Here is a 6,071-nt window from a genome sequence, read left to right as displayed (position 1 = left end):
CTCCGCCCCTTCCTACCTTTCTTTTTTAGCAGTACTTTATTAACAACTTAAAGGGACACTGACAGGCCCAAAAAGCATATTTAGGTATATATATGACAGTACAGGTCTTATAAAGTGTATTAGAATCATCTACGTATCCCCCCTGTCCACCTTATAAATACAGTAAACTGAAGTTTTATAACCTGCTTGAATCGTGTTCAATCTGCCCAAGGGGCGGCGTTTCATCTCAACTTGCGCCCAGCCAGCCTTGCCACAATGTGTCTGGAAACAGAAAATCACATAATGTAGTTGTTGCAATACATAACATAATTGGCATTATTCCAACAGTATAATATGATGGAAAAATGAATCCAGCCAGCAAAGGAAGTGATATGGACAATTACAATACATTAGTGTCTTGTATTAACTTTCTCTACATGATAAATGTCATTTGCTGAAGTGAGGCAACCCCTTTAATTGTCTGGTATAGAGATCAAGGCACAGGAACACATGCAGTACGCAGCCCTGCAGGGTATTGCGATAGTGAGGTCACGGTTATTAGGCAAACGAGGGTTGCTCTTGTTTACCTACAGTTTATAGGGAGACCCTGGGCAGGCGTACAGCAGTGAAGGAGAGGCTGGCACAGAAGTCCTCTGGGGCACTCTCTATGTATAGGGACCAGGCTGGTGGTAGGTGAGGTGCCCTGGATGTTGCAGGTTTAATGTGCCGGTGGCAAGGTCCCTTTAAGTTTGTGACGACAATGTCGGTAACGGTGGCACACCGATTTATAATAGTAAAAAGTGAGGTACACAGTTTGTAGTGAACCAAAACTTTCTTTACTGGAACGGTTTACTATTTACAGTTCTGTTAGGTTCAGTTCCATATGACAGAAGCAGTCTTAAAGGGTTTCTACCACTTCGTTTTCACATAAATGCTTTCAGACACTAGCGATCCGCTAGTGTCTGCTCTACCAAACAATCCTACTATATAATAGCTTTTGGGGCAGCCGTTTCGCTAAAAAAAGAACTTATTTTGATATGCTAATGAGCCTCTAGGTGCTATGGGGGCATCATTAGCACCTAGAGGCTCGGTCTACCTTCACAAAATGCCGCCGCCCAGAGCGTCCCTCCAGCCCGCCCATCTCCTCCGGAATGCGATCCTCCCCGTGCGCGTCTGTATTCGGCGCATGCGCAGTGAATGTCTGTCCGCTTCCCTGCTCAGACATCTCCACTGCGCCTGCGCCGATGACGTCATAGTGCTCCGAGGAACAGGCGCAGTGGAGATGTCTGTGCAGAAAGCGGTCAGACATTCACTGCGCATGCGCCGAATACATACGCGCACGGCGCATGCGCGAGAATTCGTCCGCTGGCTCACAGGGAGGATCGCATGCTGGAGGGACGCACTGGGCGGCGGCAGTTTGTGAAGGTAGACCGAGCCTCTAGGTGCTAATGACGCCCCCATAGCACCTAGAGGCTCATTAGCATATCAATATAAGTTCTTTTTTTAGCGAAACGGCTGCCCCAAAAGCTATTATATTAGGATTGTTTGGTAGAGCAGACACTAGCGGATCGCTAGTGTCTGAAAGCTAATTATGTGAAAACGAAGTGGTAGAAACCCTTTAAGCAGGCTTATACAATGATGGCAGGCAACAATGTTCTTGCAAGTTACTCAGAGGGTTAAATACACTCACAGATCAGGCTGCACCTTTTCCTCAGAATTCCTGTGCACTATTCCTCAGAACTCCTGTCTGTCTTAATCCCAAGGCCCATATGTGCTATTGGTGGCTTTATCCTTGGTAAAGAAACTTCCTCAGGTATATACACTGCTCAAAAAATAAATAAAGGGAACACAAAAATAACACATCCTAGATCTGAATTAATTAAATATTCTTCTGAAATACTTTGTTATTTACATAGTTGAATGTGCTGACAACAAAATCACACAAAAATTAAAAAATGGAAATCAAATTTTTCAACCCATGGAGGTCTGGATTTGGAGTCACACTCAAAATTAAAGTGGAAAAACACACTACAGGCTGATCCAACTTTGATGTAATGTCCTTAAAACAAGTCAAAATGAGGCTCAGTAGTGTGTGTGGCCTCCACGTGCCTGTATGACCTCCCTACAACGCCTGTGCATGCGGACGGTCTCCTGAGGGATCTCCTCCCAGACCTGGACTAAAGCATCTGCCAACTCCTGGACAGTCTGTGGTGCAACGTGACGTTGGTGGATAGAGTGAGACATGATGTCCCAGATGTGCTCAATTGGATTCAGGTCTGGGGAACGGGTGGGCCAGTCCATAGCATCAATGCCTTCGTCTTGCAGGAACTGCTGACACACTCCAGCCACATGAGGTCTAGCATTGTCTTGCATTAGGAGGAACCCAGAGCCAACCGCACCAGCATATGGTCTCACAAGGGGTCTGAGGATCTCATCTCGGTACCTAATGGCAGTCAGGCTACCTCTGGCGAGCACATGGAGGGCTGTGCGGCCCTCCAAAGAAATGCCACCCCACACCATTACTGACCCAATGCCAAACTGGTCATGCTGGAGGATGTTGCAGGCAGCAGAACGTTCTCCACGGCGTCTCCAGACTCTGTCACATGTGCTCAGTGTGAACCTGCTTTCATCTGTGAAGAGCACAGGGCACCAGTGGCGAATTTGCCAATCTTGGTGTTCTCTGGCAAATGCCAAACGTCCTGCACGGTGTTGGGCTGTAAGCACAACCCCCACCTGTGGACGTCGGGCCCTCATATCACCCTCATGGAGTCTGTTTCTGACCGTTTGAGCAGACACATGCACATTTGTGGCCTGCTGGAGGTCATTTTGCAGGGCTCTGGCAGTACTCCTCCTGTTCCTCCTTGCACAAAGGCGGAGGTAGCGGTCCTGCTGCTGGGTTGTTGCCCTCCTACGGCCTCCTCCACGTCTCCCGATGTACTGGCCTGTCTCCTGGTAGCGCCTCCATGCTCTGGACACTACGCTGACAGACACAGCAAACCTTCTTGCCACAGCTCGCATTGATGTGCCATCCTGGATAAGCTGCACTACCTGAGCCACTTGTGTGGGTTGTAGACTCCGTCTCATGCTACCACTAGAGTGAAAGCACCGCCAGCATTCAAAAGTGACCATAACATCAGCCAGGAAGCATAGGAACTGAGAAGTGGTCACCACCTGCAGAACCACTCCTTTATTGGGGGTGTTTTGCTATTTGCCTATAATTTCCACCTGTTGTCTATCCCATTTGCACAACAGCATGTGAAATTGATTGTCACTCAGTGTTGCTTCCTAAGTGGACAGTTTGATTTCACAGAAGTGTGATTGACTTGGAGTTACATTGTCTTGTTTAAGTGTTCCCTTTATTTTTTTGAGCAGTATATATGCTGCAGATTTCAAAATCCGCATGGCAAGCTACGGTACTTCGCTGGTACTGTGATAAGGTGCATTTCCCCCCCCATAAAACTCTGCACAGAAACGTGTAATCTGCCAAATGTGCAGGTAGTCCAACACTCCATGAGCGGAAGAAAAGGGTATGTTCAAATGACGGATTAAGAAAACACACTATAAGGCCTCCTGCACACGGCCGTTTTTTGCGTTCCGTATACAAAACCATTCATTTCAATGGTTCCGCAAAAAAAAACTGAATGTACTCCGTATGCATTCCGTTTCCGTATTTCCGTTCCGTTGAAAGATAGAACATGTCCTATTATTGCCCGCAAATCACGTTCTGTGGCTCCATTAAAGTCAATAGGTCCCCAAAAAAAAAACGGAACACATACGGAAATGCATCCGTATGTCTTCCGTATCCGTTCTGTTTTTGCAGAACCATCTATTGAAAATGTTATGCCCAGCCCAATTTTTTCTATGTAGTTACTGTATATGCCATACAGAAAAACGTAACTGAAACAAAAAACTGAACACATCCTTGAAAAACGGACCGCGAAACACTGAAAAAGCCATACGATCATGTGCAGGAGGCCTAAGGCTACTTTCACACTCGTGTTTGGTGCGGATCAGTCATGGATCTGCACAGACGGATCCGCACCGATAATACATGCATGCATCCGTTCAGAACGGATCCGGATTGTATTATCTTTAACATTGCCAAAATGGATCCGTCTTGAACACCATTGAAAGTCAGTGGGGGGGCGGATCCGTTTTCTATTATGCCATATAGTGTCAGAGAAAATGGATCCTTCCCCATTGACTTACATTGTGTGTCAGGATGGATCCATTTGCCTCCGCATCGTCAGGCAGACACCAAAACACTGCAAGCAGTGTTTGGTGTCCGCCTCCAGAGCGGAATGGAGACAGAACGGAGGCAAACTGATGTATTCTGAGCGGATCCTTTTCCATTCAGAACGCATTAGGGCAAAACTGATCCATTTTGGACCGCTTGTGAGAGCCCTGAACGGATCTCACAAACGGAAACCAAAACGCCAGTGTGAAAGTAGCCTAAAAAAAAAAAAAATATTAAAAACTAAAATCAGCGCAGAATCCCCGCTGATTTTCTGCACTGTTTTTGGTATGGTTTTTCAGCTTCCCATTCATTTCAATGGGAGAATAAGCACAGATTCCACGCAGTTTTTTTTTTTGTGTAAAAAAGGTTCTGCATCCCATGGGAAGCTTTTTACAGGCTTTTTTTGTATTGGAAAACATGTGAAAACAGCACCAAAAACCTTGCGTGAATGGGCTTTAGGGTACCTGCACATGGTACAGATTTGTGTGCAGAAAATCTGTACAAAAATCAAACTATTGCAGTTTTGATGGGTTTTTTTGGTGCGGATTTTTTGTTTAGGTTAATAACCCTTTGAAGTCTATGGGTAAATCACTCTACAGAAAGTGCAGAATAGCACAAACAATTCACATGCTGCCAATTTTAAAATCTGGTCTGCAAAGTGTACATACGATTTTGTCAAATCTCATACACGTTACTGGTACAGTGTTGGGCCTCATGCACACGACTGTTGTTTTGGTCCGCGTCCGAGCCGCACATTCAATTCACTTCAATGGGGCCGCAAAAGATGCGGACAGCACTCCGTGTGCAGTCTGCATCCGTTTCTCCGTTCCGTGTTCCGCATAAAAAATAGAACATGTCCTATTCTTGGCCGCAAAATACGGTTTACGGAACCATTGAAGTCGATGGGTCCGCAGAAACTGCGGATGCACATCGAAAGGCATCCGTATGCCATCCGCATCCGCTGTTTCTGCGGATCCGTTGGCCAGCAACCTGTGTCCAAGGAGTTTAAGTTTTGATGTTAAAAAAAAAAAACAGGAAGTTGGCACTAGTTCTGTGCAGATTTGAGTTCCCAGGACACAGTTATTTTTGCTGAGAAGAAATTATCTATAATGGCCCGTTGGGACGTCGATAAATTAATCAGCTTGGTCCAGGAACGCCCAGAGATGTGGGACACCAGGACAAATCTATACCATGACCGGCTGAAAAAAGATGGGTCGTGGGAAGAAGTGGCCAGGCACATGAGGCCTTCGGAATGGGCACGTTCCAACAGCAGAGGTCGTGTGGATTTAGGTTAGTTCAAGTGAGGTCGTTTTGTGTCTTGTCCCTAATGAATTTGGTAGTAGTTATATGAGGTCAGATTTGTGTCCCTTTTGTGGACACGTTTAATTGTTGGCTGGCCCATGCATGTGTGGTAACAGATTTTGTATTCCAATTTCCCCATCACCACCATGTTTATAAAGGCATGTTACCTACTTTGCTCCCGCACACAGTACAGTATAATGTATACATAGCTTACGCCCTTTAGTTACCTTGCGGATGAGCGTTCCTCCCGTAGGGACTCCGCATTGCAGCACCCGGCCTGACCTCCCAGCACTGTTGGGATTCAGATAGCATTATAGAATTTTTGTTTTCCTTGCAAAGTTAACACTTAAGTTTCTTGAATGTATTGGATAACATTGGCTGCATTATGGTACTGTTATCCACTACATTCCCGAACTGTATGGGTTTCCTCGCATCATCAAAATCAATTTAAAATGCTTTGTGATTACCATCATTTGCTGTTAAGTCAGGTTGGGTGCTGCAATGGTGATTCCTTGCGGGAGGATCGCTCGGCTGCAAGGGGCCTTACAGTTTT

Source organism: Bufo bufo, chromosome 2 (genome assembly GCF_905171765.1).
Source record: "Bufo bufo chromosome 2, aBufBuf1.1, whole genome shotgun sequence".
NCBI classification, from domain to species: Eukaryota; Metazoa; Chordata; class Amphibia; order Anura; family Bufonidae; genus Bufo; species Bufo bufo.
Note: the sequence above shows the minus strand (reverse complement) of the source record.